The sequence below is a fragment of the Heterocephalus glaber genome, unplaced genomic scaffold (genome assembly GCF_053883595.1).
Source record: "Heterocephalus glaber isolate CG9 unplaced genomic scaffold, H.glaber_assembly_v1.0 deba00001457, whole genome shotgun sequence".
Taxonomy (NCBI): domain Eukaryota; kingdom Metazoa; phylum Chordata; class Mammalia; order Rodentia; family Bathyergidae; genus Heterocephalus; species Heterocephalus glaber.
In genome coordinates, this window is record NW_028258305.1 from 9245390 (window position 1) to 9261223 (window position 15834).

Here is a 15834-nt window from a genome sequence, read left to right on the forward strand (position 1 = left end):
TATTAAAGAGGCTATCTTTACTCCAGTGAGGGTGTTTGGCTCCTTTATCGAAGATGAGATGGCTGAGTGTGTCTGGCGGTGTTTCTGCCTCTTCCAATCTGTTCCACTGGTCCTCAGGTCTGTTTGTTTGCCAGTACCATGCTGTTTTTATCACAGTAGCTTTGTAGTATAGTTTCAGGTTGGGGATTGTGATATCCCCTGCCATGTCTCTGTTACCTAGAATTGCTTTTGCTATTCTGGGTCTCTTCTTGCTCCAAATGAATTTTTGGATTGTTTTCTCAAGGTCCATGAAGTATGCTGCTGGGATCTCAATTGGAATTGCATTAAATCTATATAGCAGTTTTGGAAGTATGGCCATTTTCACTATATTAATCCTTCCTACCCAGGAGCAGGGGATGTCTGTCCATTTTCTGATATCATCTTCAATCTCTCTTTTCAGAGTGCCATAGTTTTCAGAGAAGAGGTCTTTGATTTCTTTCATTAGGTTGATTCCTAGGTATTTCAGTTTTTTGGATGGTATTGTGAAAGGAATTATTTGCCCTATTTCTCTCTCAGTGAGTCTGTCATTGGTGTAGAGGAAAGCTATTGATTTTTGTGTGTTGACCTTGTAACCAGCTACTTGACTGAATTTGGTTATTAAGTCTAGAAGACTTTTGTTGGAGTTCTTGGGGTCTTCTATATACAGTATCATGTCATCTGCAAATAATGACAGTTTGATTTCTTCATTACCTATCTTTATTCCTTTTATTTCTTTCTCTTGTCTAATTGCTGTGGCTAATGTTTCCAGAACTATATTGAACAAGAGTGGTGATAGTGGACATCCTTGTCTTGTTCCTGATTTTAGTTTGAAGGATTTCAGTTTTTGACCATTTAGTATGATATTGGCTGTTGGTTTTTCATAGATGGCTTCTATCAGTTTGAGGTAGAGACCATCTATTCCAATTGTTTGTATAACATAAATACATGTTGGATTTTGTCAAATGCTTTTTCTGTGTCTATGGAGATAATCATATGGTTTTGTCCTTGGCTCTATTGACATAGTGTATTACATTGATTGATTTGCGTATATTGAACCATCAATATACGTATATCAATATACATCAACCTGCATCCCTGGGATGAATCCCACTTGATCAGGGTGTATGATCTTCTTGATGATCTCCTGAATTCTGTTTGCCAGTCTCTTATTAAGGATTTTGCATCTATGTTCATTAGTGAGATTGGGCTATAGTTCTCTTTTTCAGTTGGGTCTTTCTCTGCTTTGGGGATCAAGGTGATGCTTGCTTCCAGGAAAGAATTTGGGAGTATTGCTTCCCTTTCAATTTCATTGAAGAGTTTAAACAGTAGTGGCAGCAGTTCCTCTCTAAATGTCTTGTAGAATTCAGCAGTGAAGCCATCAGGGCCCGGGCTTTTCTTAGTTGCTAAGTTTTTAACTACATTTTCAATTTCATTGGTTGATATTGGGTTGTTCAGAATTTTTAGGTCTTCTTCGTTCAACTTTGGTAATGCATATGTATCTAGGAATCTGTCCATTTCTTGTGTGTTGTCCTTCTTATTGGCATATAGGTTCTGGAAGTAGTTATTGATGATCCTCTGGATTTCTGCTGGGTCTGTTGTAATTTCACCCTTTTCATTCCTAATTGCATGGATTTGGGCCTCTCCCTTCCTTTTTCTGACAAGGTTGTCTAAAGGTTTGTCAATTTTGTTGGTTCTTTCGAAAAACCAACTCTTGGCTTCATTGATTTTTTGTATCGTTCTCTTAGTCTCCATTGCATTGATTTCTCCTCTGATCTTTATAATTTCCTCCCTTGTATGAGCTTTGGGGTTGTCCTGCTTTTCTTTTTCTAGAAGCTTGAGGTTTAGCATCAGGTTGTTTAGTTGGGCTCGTTCTGTTTCCTAATATGTGTATTCACTGCTATGAATTTCCCTCATAAGACTGCTTTCATTGTGTCCCATAGATTCTGACATGTTGTATTGTCATTGTCATTTAATTAAAGGAACTGTCTGATTTCTTCTTTAATGTCCTCTGTGACCCATTGGTTATTCAGAAGTGTGTTGTTCAATTTCCACGTGTTTATGAAATTTTTTGAGTTTCTTTTGCTATGGATCTCCAATATCATCGCACGATAGTCTGATAATATACAGGGGATAACTTCAATTCCTTTGCACTTACTTAAACATGTTCTATGTGTGAGTATGTGGTCTATTTTGGAGAATGACCCATGTGCAGCTGAGAAGAATGTATATTCTGATTTTGTGGGGTGGAACACTCTGTAAACATCTGTTAAGTTCATTTGTTTAAGAGTTCGATTGAGTTCTAGTATTTCATTACTTATTTTTTGTCTAGTTGATCTATCTACTTGTGACAGTGGGGTGTTGAGGTCCCCCACTACAATTGTATTAGTGCATATATGACTTTTCATGTCCATTAGTATTTGTTTTATATAGTTGGGTGCACTAGTGTTTGGTGCATAGATATTTATGATTGTCATCTCTTCCTCTTGGATTGTTCCCTTTAGACGGATGTAGTGTCCTTCTTCATCTCTCTTAATCAGTGTTGGTTTGAAATCTACTTGATCTGCAAAGAGGATAGCTACTCCTGCTTTTTTTTGGGTTCCTGTTGCATGGAGTATTGTTTTCCACCCTTTAACTTTCAGTCTGTGAGTTTCTTTTTGAATTAAGTGTGTTTCTTGTATGCAGCATATTGTTGGATTTTGCTTCTTGACCCATTCTGCCAGTCTATTTCTTTTGATTGGTGAATTGAGACCATTAACATTGATGGTTTTAACTGAAATGTATTGACTTGTCATTGCCATGACTTTTTCTTTTTGTTGTGTTCTCCCCTTTTACATTTAATTTCTTTTCATGCCAGATGGGTTCATTCTGCTTTGCTTCCTGGGGTTGTGATCCTCAATGTCTGTTCCTAGGATATTGTGTCAAATTCTTTGGAGTGCTGGTTTGGTATTCACAAAGTTCCTAAGTTGCTCTTTGTCATGAAAGTATCTTATTTCTCCATCTATTTTGAAAGATAGTTTTGCAGGGTACATCAATCTGGGTTGGAGGTTGTTTTCTTTTAGGGCTTGGAATATGTCACTCCAAGCTCTTCTTGCCTTGATGGTTTGTGTTGAGAAGTCTGCTGTGATTCTGATGGGCTTTCCTTTGTATGTGATTTGTTTCTTTTCTCTGCTTATAGAACTTTGTTCTTCTGTTGAGTTTCTGGAATCTTAATAATTATATGCCTATGTGTAGAGTTTTTTTGATCAAGGCTATTTGGAGTCCTATATGCCTCACTTATCTGTATGTCAAGTTCTTTCCCCCTGCTTGGGAAGTTTTCTGCCATTATTTCTGTGAAGAGATTTTTTATGTCATCTGCACTCTCTCCTGTTTCTTCATTGAGCCCAATCAGCCTTATGTTATTCTTCTTTGCATCATCTAGCAGCTGCTGGATTGATTTCTCATGTTCCCTTATAATTTTGAAGCAATTTTTCTTTTCCTGGTCACTAATTGCAATCTTATCTTCTATATCTGAAATTCTGTCCTCACATTGGCTCATTCTGCTGTGTAGACTTTCAGTGGAGTTTTTCATGTCCTGGAAATCTATTTGCATCTCTTTTATGGATTGCATTTGTTTCCTATGTTGGGATTCCATCATGTTCCTGAGCTCCTCTCTAGATTTATTAATCATGTCTTGCACTAGGAGCACAATTTCTCCTGTTATTTGAGAAATTATTTCTGATTTCATTTTTTCCAGATCCCCTTTTGTTACCAGTTCAGTGGGTCCAGGTGGTTGAGTATCAGAGTGTTCCATCTCATTTCCCTTTGTGGTTGCTGTAGGTGATCTGGAAGTCTGGTTTTGAGATTTATTTATGTGTTTTCTCATTTCAACTGGGGCAGGGGGCTGTTAGTGCCTGCACGGATTACCTCCTCTGAGCTGGGAGAGGTGGGACAGGGGCTGGGAATGGTGGTAGGGATGATGGTCCAAAAGCCCTTTCGTGTGGGGTGGGAGCAGTGGGAAGGATCATGGCCGAGAAGCCCCTTGCTCTGGTCCAGTTCCAGTGGGATGGTGGCTCAGAAGCCCCTACCTCTGGGCCAGGAACAGTAGGAGGGATGCTGGCCCAGAAGCCCCTTCCTCTGGGCCAGGAGCGACAGGGCAGAAGGTGGCCCAAAAGCCCTTTCCTCTGGGCTGGGAGCAGCGGGAGGGATGGTTGCCAGGAAGCCCCTTCCTCTGGACCAGGAGCAGTGGGACGATAGCTCAGCAGCCCCTACCTCTGGGCTGGGAGCAGCAGGACTCAGTACCATGGTCTGGTGGTCCAGTGTCCTCTGCGTCTTTGTAGTATGGAACCAGGTGCCTGTACAGAGAAGCGGGGGCCATGGTGTCCAGTGGATTGTTGCCAGGGCTTGGGCTGATTCGGCATGTTCCGCATGACTCGGGACCTCAGTAGGGTGTCCACAGTCCTGCCTGTCTGCAGCAGGCTGATTTGGCTTGTTCTCTGTAGATTGTTTTTGATCAGGACTAATTGGACTCCTATATGCCTCACTTATCTGTATGTCAAGTTCTTTTCCCCTGCTTGGGAAGTTTTCTGCCATCACTTCTGTGAACAGTGTTTTTATGCCATCTGCACTCTCTCCACTTTCTTCATTGACTCCAGTCAGTCTTATGTTATTCTTCTTTGCATTGTCTAGCAGCTGCTGGATTGATTTCTCATGTTCCTGTACAATTTTAAAGCGATTTATCTTTTCCTGGTCACTAATTGCAATCTTATTTTCTATATCTGAAACTCTATCCCCACATTGGTTCATTCTGCTGTGCAGACTTTTGATGGAGTTTGTAATCTCCTGGAAATCTGTTTGCATCTGTTTTATGGATTCCATTTGTTTCCTACATTGGGATTCCTTCATGTTCCTCAGATCCTCTATTTTTTTATCTGTATCCTCTCTAGATTTATTAATCATGTCTTGCACTATGAGCACAATCTTTGCTGTTATCTGAGAAATTATTTTGGAGTTCATTTTTCCCAGATCCTCTTTTGTTGCCAGTTCAGAGAGTTCAGGTGGTTGAGTATCAGATTGTTCCATCTTGTTTCCCTTTGGGGTTGCTGTAGGTGATCTGGAAGTCTGTTTTTGAGGCTTGTTTATGTGTCTTCTCATTTCCATGGGGAGGGGGAGGTGCTTCTGGCACCCATGCGGCTCACCTTCTCTGCCCTAGGAGCATGGAATGGTGGTGGGTGAGCCTCCTTCTGGGTGCTAGGACTGGCTCACCTTCTCTGCCCTAGGAGCATGGAATGGTGGCGAGAGAGTCTCCTTCTGGGTGGTGGGACTGGCTCCTGGTTTTTATATAAGAGGTAATTAACTTTGGAGAAAGCTACATGTACGTCTTGAATAATGAAATGAGAACATATAGCCACAGAGATGTCATCCAACCTTAACCAAAATGGCACAGGAATTTCACCTGCCAGTTCTTTCATGGTCTTCCTCAGGAAGGGCATCAAGGAGAGGGTACAGTTACACTGGAAGTTTGCTCTCCAGAACCTTATGAAGCTGCATGGCCCAGGGAAAGACCGCTAGCCTAGGGGCTGGGAAACCTGTGTCTATGCTTTGAATTTTCCCATTGCAGAATGGGGAAGTATGCTGCGCTAGATGATATGTAAGGCCTCTTCCTATTCTAAAGTTTTGTAACTGCCAAAGATGGTGTACAACCCATGTCAGATGAGAGGCTCTGAGCATCAGTCCCAATGTGGAGTTCTGGGGAGGTGGTTGGGCCATATTGGACCTGAGATGATCTAGAGGGATTGAGCAGGAGGGCCAGCGAGTACTCTTAGAGCATGGGGAAAGGCACAAGCCATGGTGAGTGGCAGAGATTCCAGTTTGAGGGAGACTGTGAATAAGAGGGTCCTTATGGCAGCCTAAAAATTGTGGGGTTGACCTCATAGAAGGAAGGAAGCCAGTGAAGGCAATGTTGCCTCTCACCTGGAACTTGTCTCATTGTGATGGTTCACAAGGGATACCCAGGAAAGAAATCCACTCTGTCCAGTACATTCTCGAGGCCACAGAGTACTGTGAGATAGCCCTGTTGTCAAACTGAGGTCGTTGTTGGAGGTAGATGAGAAGAAGGCTGGCCCAGGGCAGAAGGTGAATGGACAGGTTGCTAAGCATTTTCAAGGTGAAGTGGAGGCTAAGCTAAGGGTGCATCAGAGACTTCTTTTAAAATCCACACTCAGCTGGGGATTTAGCTCAGTGGTTTCGCCGCCTGCTGTGCAAGTGCAAGGATCCGAGTTCGATCCCTGGTACCAAATAAAAAATAATAAAATAAATAAATAAATAAATAAATAAATAAAATCCACACTTAATTGGCCTCTTAGGGCAGATGTGTTGATGGGCTCTCTTTCCCTTGCCTCCTTCTCTAGCCTCTTAAGCGCGCGCGCACGTGCGCGCGCACACACACACACACAAAGAGTTTGAAGGTGACAGTGGAAACTTTGCTGGCTTAGATTAAGTTCTGTAAGGTCCCACACAAGATGAAAGTTAAATTGAGGTGGTAGTCAATTAGTTAATGGACCTAATGTCCCCCAGGGTGAGGGCAGTTCATTCACGGTATATCATCAGTACTGCCATTTCAGAAAGGATGACCCAGCATAAAACCTGCTAGTGACCAGTATGGTCCCCTTTTATTTGTCCTCCTTCCTCCCAGAGTATTCTTTAAATGAACATGTAAAATAGATGTTTGCAAGTTCCATGGATTACACATTGAAATCCTTATTACCACTCAGTCCACTATAACAAACAATACTGATTATAGAGCCGGAATATATTTTATAATTATAATGTTTTTCAAACTTCTCAGATTGACACACAGCATATTTAAATAAGGATGATCAAAAATTATGTTCACAGCGCGGTTCTTGTGTAACCTTCAGCAGCACAAAAGCTCGCCTCAGTATGTAACAGCCACCAGGCTGCCTTTGAGTAGCTGTGTTGAGATGGGATTCAGTTTCTTTGTGAGGGGAAAGACACCCACAAAGACACTCTGGCTTTTAAATCAGAGACAATTCAGTTTAGAGAAAGATGTACCTCGTGGAAATTAATAAAAGGAGGTACAATGTACTGTCAGCTGGCCATGTTAAATCAGTAATGCAGGCAGTCCATCTTGCACACCCATTTTGCTGCTAGGGGCCTTCTACCTGGAATAAAACCATTATCTGGAGAGGCCTAGGGTAAAAGTGAATCTTGCTCTGCTATTCAAGGCCTCTCTGGAGCCTGCCTGGTAGTATGCCTGTTAGGGGTCTGGGGGTGTTAATGTCCTTTACCTCCAGATCACATTAATCTGCATCCATTATTTTGCCAAGCAGGGACACCTGGATAGGAGGCTCTATTTTCTTTCAATAGTCTGTGGTTTATAAAACAAAATCAGCAAAGAGCACATAATCCCTTTGAGTATTCTTCTGGTGTGCTCTCTGGGTTTTTTTTAAGAGTGCTAGGTACTGTGAGATTCTGGGTTAAAAAAAAAGGGCAGCATTTTTAATCATCTTCTTTGTTTATAAAGTGGTGACATTCAGTCTTGAATCAAAGAGAATAGTTTCCAGGTAGAAAAGTCTTATGTTTGTTTTGTCAGCTACCGGCTACCAGCATGTCTCTCCTCCAAACTTTGTGCAAAATCAACTTACCTTGATTTAAGCAACAAAGAAAAGGACTTGGGAGTTGGAAGGGTGGGAAAAGGGGAAGCTTTTAAGAGATTATCCTTTTGGAGTTTTGATAGATTAAGAGGGCGATCAAACTAGGCAGCATTTTAATAATAGGGCATGTGAATTTTGGCTAGGCTGATGGAAGCTCTTTTGTCAACTTCCTGTAACCCACACTTGACAGGGCTCAGGAAATGGCCGGACTGGCCACCTTTGATACCTAGAAGGGGCTTAATGAGATTTAAAGGTGCGGTACCGTGACTGGAGTTTCCCACCATAGGTATAAGTTACACAAAGTCCATCTATGCACCAGTCCCTGGCTGCCTTTGTCACCCCGGGCATGAATTCAGAATGTGTTTTCTCTACAGAAGAAACAGCTGAGAGCTGGGCAGTTGAGCTTCAGAACAGAAATTGTTTTTCTAAAAGATTTTTTTATTCCATTCAGGATGGTGTCTCTGAAATATTATCTATCATAAAAAAGCATGACATGAATTTATTATGGCAGTCAGCTGAAATTTTTAAATACACTCATTAGGTTAATAAGTAACATTTTTCCTTCTTGAGAAGATGGGGATAAAGGCAAGAAGAACATCAGACTGGTTTCTGGGGGGAGGGCGGAGAGGGTGTGAACAAGGCCATGCCAGGATGTAAGAGCCCCAGTAGGGCCCACATATTCCTGATGGAATATTTGAGCTGGAAATATTTAACGTTGAAGATCCTGCCTCGAGGCACACCCTGTCAGCTGGAAAGGGGCTGGGAGTTCTGACACATCCTTGTGGGTCTGTTCGCTAGATTTGAGGAGTTTCCCTGGACAGGGCATGCGGCTTTCAAACAATCTCTCTAAACTCTTAAGATAGTGGTTCTTCAGGAGATATGGAGGGAAGTGAAAACTTTCTGGAGTTTCCTGGTGAGTCTATTGCAGAAGAGTATAGACCCTTGTTAAGGAGAGTAAGAAATGCTCTTAGGATTCTTGTTATTTGAGACTTATCTGACCCTACAGACAGGAAGCTCCTCTGATGGCCAAAAGGCTTTGTCTCTACAGCCCACCACTTACTAAGCATCACTTTCTCCCCAGGAGGGCGCCAGCCAGAACCTGAATGTCCCTCCAGAGCTCATTTTGGCTTCTGGCCCTTTAGTAGGGGTCAGAGATGAACTTGGCTGTGCCTTGCTCTCTGGTCCATGCCAAATAAAAGCAGCAATTGATCTTCTCTAGAACTTCAGTTATCTACATCCTCGTAGGAAGGAATCTTGTACTTCACTGATAGGGTAGCCACGGGACCCTGACCATCATCCCAAGAATCAGACCAAGAATGTTGCTTCCAGCTTCCACTTGAACAGTGAGGAATCATTTCAGATGGCTCCAAATAATCAAATCCTTAGAAGCCATACTGAAAAGCACATAGGTTGATATCTAAAGGGGCAAAGTTCCCTGGAATATTTAATACTAATTTTCACTATACTCTACAGTATCCGTATTTTCATTTAGAATTGTCCACAAATGTACTTAAGGAATCAATGAGAATGAGTGGGATGGATAGGTCTTGTTAAAGTTCAAGTTTTTCTGTTTTACTTCATCTGTCTATAAGAATAGATTCTGTTTCTCTTCTGCTTTTTTTTCTCTCCATCTTGTGCTCATAATTTATACATATCAGATGCCCCTTTGCCACTGTTGGGCTGACATCAGCTACCTCTTCTCTCTAGGTTTTCCTTCATTAGTGCTCAAGGCACCCTTGGGAGAAATCAAATGGAAACTGACCTGTTTTACAGATTGGTGGAAAAATTTGGGTGATTTAAAAAATACTACTGGTTTAAAAATCCCACAAATAGAAGCCACTAAAACGCTCACACGTATCCTGAACATGTGTGAAGGGATAGGGAAGGATGGACAAGCAGTTACCCCACGGGGAGACTGTGGGTCCATGGCTGCCAGCTGTGACAAAGACCAACATAGAAGCTTGAAGTCACACTGACCCAGATGCCAATGCCACCTCTTAGTAGCCATGTGACTTAGACCTTCCAAATGATGCCCTTCCTTGTGGAATGGAGATCATGGGGATATGACCTACCTTGTAAGATTGCTGTGAGACTCTCAACTCTTTGGATCATGAACCACAGTGGGCATTGCAGTTTATATTACAACTCAACACACACACACACACACACACACACACACACATGTTTATAAAACAGAAACAAAGTTTTCACAAAACAATTTTTACCTATGTTCTACAAATGCCCCCTGATATTTTCTCTTCTGTATTTTCATGGAACCTAGTGAATGCCACCCACTAAGTTGATTTCATGGCTGGATAATGAGTTGCAACCTGGAGCCTGGAAAACACTATGGGGACTGAATAAATGTCCATTCCCTCCATATGTTGACAGCTAAGAATCCCTGTTAATTAGAATACGATAAACTATGCTACAGAAGCAAACCCCGACATAGCTGTGGAATAACACTGTGAAAGTTTTATCTCCCACTTTTGTCAAGTCCAGTGTAGGTTGGCAGCTTTTCTAGGCAATTCTTCTGTATGTGGGATGCAGGTAGCTTCTGTCTTATAAGTTCTCATTTTCAGATGTGGCCTCCACAATAGCAACCAAAGGAAAAAAGAAGGGTGGATTACTTCATGGAGGCCATTAAGAATTAGATGGGAAAAGGAACTGCAGGAAGATTAGAGTGAGTGACAAACCACATGAGGGAGTATTAAGGTAGATCTCTGACACACTAATATTCAGCAGTCAAATCATAGAGACATGAGATTGGTCTGATTTGGGTTCTCTCTGTCCAGCCACAAAGGAACAGACTGAATTTTTGACACCAAGGGGTCTTTTGGTGGTTTTCTTTAAGCCTTCCCCATGATTCTTAACTTTTATTGACTTGCTTAATGAGTATAGACACTGTTTTCTATAATTAGTGTGAACTTATGACATGATCTTGGGGCTCAACATGATATCTTTATAGATAATGGAATAGGACTGAAAATTCAGTTTTAAGCTGGTGAACCCAGACTATTTGTATCACTAATAATGAAAGTGAACATTTATTGAGCACTTATCGTATGCCAGGTTTGAGCTAAGAGTTTATAAGCTTTCTCTCAATTCATCTTCACAACATTATTACATAGAACCTTAAACATCTCAGTTCCTTTGAAGACCTTCACTTCACAGGAAAAATAGCTGAAGTTCAGACAGGCTTTTGACTCAGGTGCATAGCACATTTGTGGATACACTAGGATCAAAAGTCAAGATCTTTCTATCTCTATGACAAGGACATGAGGCTAATGGAAAGTGGGGGAGCACTGGACATTTCAATGGCTTTAGCAATGTATTAATTTAGTCTTCAGTTTTAGGATCTTTAGCATTACCCAGGTATACGTAAAAATGCTAATGTGTGCTGGCATAGAATACCCAGTACTCTGCAACTACTATTACACTTCTAGTTATAGCTTGAACTAGTCATTTTGGGCAGAAATAACAAAAGATTTCTTACAGGGGTACTGTCCAGATAACTTACACTATTGGTATCAATTTCAGGTAGACATTTACTACAAGTCTATATTGTAGTAAAGATACTTCTCCACAATTTTTATTTAGTTTTACACAAGCCTGCGTGCTGTTCTCTTCTTACTAAGAAGTCTTTGATTACTACCAGTACTGAAGAGAAAAATTGAAATTTCCCAAAAGTACAAATATGCTTTCAAAAATGACTTTAAGGGGAGGGAACTGATTTTTGCCATGGCTTCAGGGCTGGATGTTCTCAAGGAAGAGCATTCTAGTGATGAAGTGGTCAAGCTCTGTTAGAAATGATTGAGAAAGATCTTCACAAGTTTTTCTCTAGAATTTTAAAAGGTGCTTTTCTCTAGAACTGGCCCAAACCAGAGGCACTGACTCATGACCTGAGTTTTTGTATGAGGTATGTACCTACATGTATGTAATTTGCACACACATGGCTCAAATCCAGGTAGTCTTTATAGTGCATTCCTGAGGAAGGCCAAGGAGCCTTGGTGTTTAGAATGAGGCATTTCCAGCCTGGCATGGTTGGAATTTGCAGTCTTACTGTCTGTGTGTGCATTTGCAACTAATTCTCTTTCTCTGGGAACTCTCTTTCAATCTCATATCCCTTACATTTTCATATTTTTAGGATTGAGAAAGGGCAAAAATTCTGGTCATGTAGTCTGCTTCTTCTTCCTCTACCCAGCAGCAGGCCTCTGCCTACATGGGTGCTCCTCCATGCTTATAATAAACCCTGTGCTCTGAGAGAGGAGTATGCAAGAAGAGCAACACCTCACAGACTCACAAAAAACAATGTTTGAAGAGGTGTGGTGCAATGCAGTACTATTTTGTCTTAAAGAAGGATGAGTTTGAGTCATTTGTAGGAAAATGGGCACACCTGAGATCATAGTGCTACTTGAAATAAAACAGACACAAAAGGTTAAATATTGCATAGTTTCTTTTGTATGAGAAATAAAAAGTATAAACAATCTAAAGAGCAAAACAAAAGACAATAGGAAACAGAGAAGAGGATGTAGATATGGAGGGAGGAGGAAGAAGCAGAGGGGAAGGGGACATAAAAAGGATTAAGATCTGATATATATGTATCAACTCCCCATGATGAATGTATTTATTATGTATTACAAACATGTACTAATGCAAAAGAGAGTGTGCTGGTTGGGAGTGCCCGGGCTTCAGGCCCCTGAAATGTGCATTTGTCTGAGTAGTGGTATTGTGCTAATAATTTTATTAACTGAAAATTAAGTCTTAGCTGCTTCAGCATGGACTCCCGATATTCTTGCATAATGTGCTTGACATTTCTGAGGAGGAGTAGTCAGAGGAGAATGAATCCTAAATAGGAAATTGGGAATGCTAGTTTTGTGTTGATTTGACTGTGGATCTGCTTCTTTTCCCTGGGCAACTTGTCTATGCTTCATTACCTTCCTTTTGCCACCTGCTCTATTAGGACCATTTCCTGTACCTGCTTTACCTTTGAGATGTCAGTCGCACCCAGGCACTTTCCTTGGAGCTATTGTCAGGGAAGGGTTGTTATACATTTATGGTGGTGTTTTTGTCTTTGTTATGATTACAGTTATTTTATTTCTTTTTTTAATGGCTCAGGAGGAACTGCTGTGAACCCAATACAAGAGGACAAACTCGGTATTACAATGATCTACTGTTGAGATGTGATCTTCCAGAGCTATGACATAATTTCCATGTGTCACCTCCTGAAAGCAAACCAGCACTTTGTCCTAACCCATGGGGTCCAGCCAAGGGGTCCCAATTTTGAGTGATGTGTCCATTCTTCTTTCACTTTTTCTTTGCACAAGCTCAGGCTCATTTTGTTTTTTCATTAGAAAGATTTGGAAGCCCTTCTCTCTTTCCCCAACTTCTCCTTTATTTTTTACATCGTGCGTGTGTGTGTGTCTGTGTGTGTGTGTGTGTGTGTGTGTGTGTGTGAGACCTGGATGGAGGAAATCTCCTGAGGCTCATCACCTGCAAATTGTGCCTCTGAAAGATGGTTGCCGAAAGTTCCAAGCACTGAAATGGGTGTGTAATGAACCCTGTTTTGTATCTTTAATTATAGCATTTTCCACCACTCATGCTGTAATCATATGCTTTCTCTAGACCCAAAGCAATGTGCAATTCCAGGTCCATTCATTGACAAATCAATCACAGGGTCTTGTCAAAAACCACTTCAGTGTGGATCCCTCCACAGAGGCCACGGGATCCAATCTGTGGTAGATCCCTTGTCTCCAAGGAGACTCAAAGGCATTCTTAACAAATGTTTTGTTCAAATGTGTAGGTTTTCCTCGGAGATAACTGTCTGGCTGTCTGCTTCCTCCACTCCCCTTCTCCATTCTCTTTTTTTTTTTGGTACCAGGGATCGAACTCGGATCCTTGCACTTTTGAGACAGGCGGGCAGAACCACTGAGCTAAATCCCTGGCCATTCCATTCTCATTTTAATAATAGCTAGTACCTAGAAAACAAAAGTTGCTTCTGGAATTTGGCAAGTGAATGATGCAAAGGGAGAGTGAGGGGCAGCCCTGGGAGGTGAGGACAGAGATTTATGTGATCCCAGGAAAGTGCCCTGAAGCCCTCTTGGCCTAAAAATATCTTGTTTATTCTGGTTTCAGAGTCTGAAATTCCCCCACCAGAGGTAGGCTTTGGGTTAAGCTTTGCCCCTGAGGGAGTAGAAGGGGAATTGTCATTTAAACAGCAAATACTTGCCAGATGCAAAGCAGAGTCCATTCAGTTGTAAACGTGTTTTTGTATCAAACTGCTTTCTCCCTGACCTGAAGGTGCTGAGGCTGGAGAGTGGAGGTCTCAGATGTCAGCTTGGAGACTTGCAGCTTTCAGGCCTGGAAAAAAGGGAGAGCCAGGGGAGGCCTGAACTGCCTGGGGCAGCCTGGCCTCCTCTCTTGTTAGTCTGAAGCCAGTCTTGGTGAGCAGGAGGATTGAGGAGCTGATAAAATCAGACCAACAGTGTCCAGAGTTCAGATGTCCCAATTCTTGAAAGGATTGGCTAATGTCACACTAAGCCCTTTCTTTTTAGGAAAGGTTTTGCATTTTTAATGCAGCACCTGAAGCATCTCCAATACTGTATTAATATGTTATTAATATCATATAAATAACATTATTAATTATTTTTTGTTTTCTTCCCTCATTGGAATGTTAGTTCCCTGAGGACAACTTCTTTGTTTTGTTTGTTGATATATTTAAGTGTCCATAACGGTGCTTGGTACACAGTTAGTGTTTAACAAATATTTGTTGGCTAAATGTACCCATTTACTTTTTTTCTTAGCATAGGAGAATTCACTCTTTTCCATATCAGCCCCTGCACACTACTCACTCCTGCCTCAGAAATGCTTAGATTTTTTCTCTTGGTGCTTTCTTCTCTAGGGCCCTCTCAGAATTTGGACAATTGCAAATGCTCCATTTCCATCCTTTCTTGAAATGAGAAGGCTGTAAACTGCACGGTGGCAGTCTGTACCGGCTTTCCGTACCATGCCAGTGGCAGTTTATTGCAAAAGGCGAGGCCTAGCATTGAACGTAAACAAACACAGCCACGGGTTAAAATAGACCATTGAGCAGCTCACAAAAAAGGCTTCTTGTTTTTAAAAGAGCAGTGGAAGCTCTCAAGAAATAATAAGAAGTAATAAGTCTGGAAGCCGGATAGAAAGCTCGGATGCTTTCCGGCTGCGTGCATTCTTCGAACTTTATTTGCGTTTGGCATGCTCGGGCTGGAGCCGGCTGCCAGCTGTGGCCAGGGTCCACGGGCAGCGGAAAGTTTATCTAGGCTGCTGGAGGGAAATTGAAATCACTTTGAAAAAGCAGCAACATGCATGTTGGGTTGATTTCTAAAAGACTCAGGTGCCCTATGCAAAGGGAGTCCCTTGTTTGTCCCAAGTGAGGCGAGAGAGGCGAGGACTTAAAAAGGTTCTGGAACACATATGACAGGGGAGCCGCTCCTAGCATAGTCAAGCCCAAGTTTTCTCATCTACAAAGTGGAGTATTAATACCGACCTCCTAGGATGCTTCTGGTGCCTGGCAACTGCCTGACATCTGAGAGGTGACAATCACACTGACTCCTTCTGCAAGAAGTTATGGAGGGCAGTAGAGCTCCTTTGCCAGCAGTTTGAAGAAATAAATAACATTCCTTCCCTTTCCCTCCTTGAGAGCCATTATTCTTTCTTTCTTTTTCTTTTTCTATTTTATTTTTATTTTTTGGTACCGGGGATCGAACTTGGGTCCTTGCTCTTGCGCAGCAGGCAGCGAAACCACTGAGCTAAATCCCCGGCCCATCTTTCTTTCTTTTTAAAGAAGTAAACACACCCAGAAAAAATGTTACTATATTCTCATAGTAAAAAATTTAAGGAATTAAGAAATATTGGGGCAGGGGGTTTAGCTCAGTGGTTCCGCTGCCTGCCTTGCAAGTGCAAGGTCCCGGGTTTGATCCCTGGTACCAAAAAAAAAAAAAAAGAAAAAAGAAAAAAGAAATATATCACCACTTCTCTCCAAAGCACATAACCCCTGTGGGAATATACTTTCCAGAACCCCTCAATCTCTCCAATTTCTATAGCTTTGTGTCTATCATCTGTCTGTCTGTCTTTCTATCTACTCATCTATGAGTCTGTCATCTATCTTTACTTGTCTACCTATAAT

The 15834-nt window shown here is 41.7% G+C and overlaps 1 long non-coding RNA gene across 1 annotated transcript in view; it reads left to right on the plus strand.

Moving 5' to 3' along the window:
* The window catches only part of LOC147826953 (uncharacterized), a 58040-nt gene that overhangs the window by 29849 nt on the left and 12357 nt on the right, over positions 1-15834 (plus strand). The window lies entirely within an intron of this gene.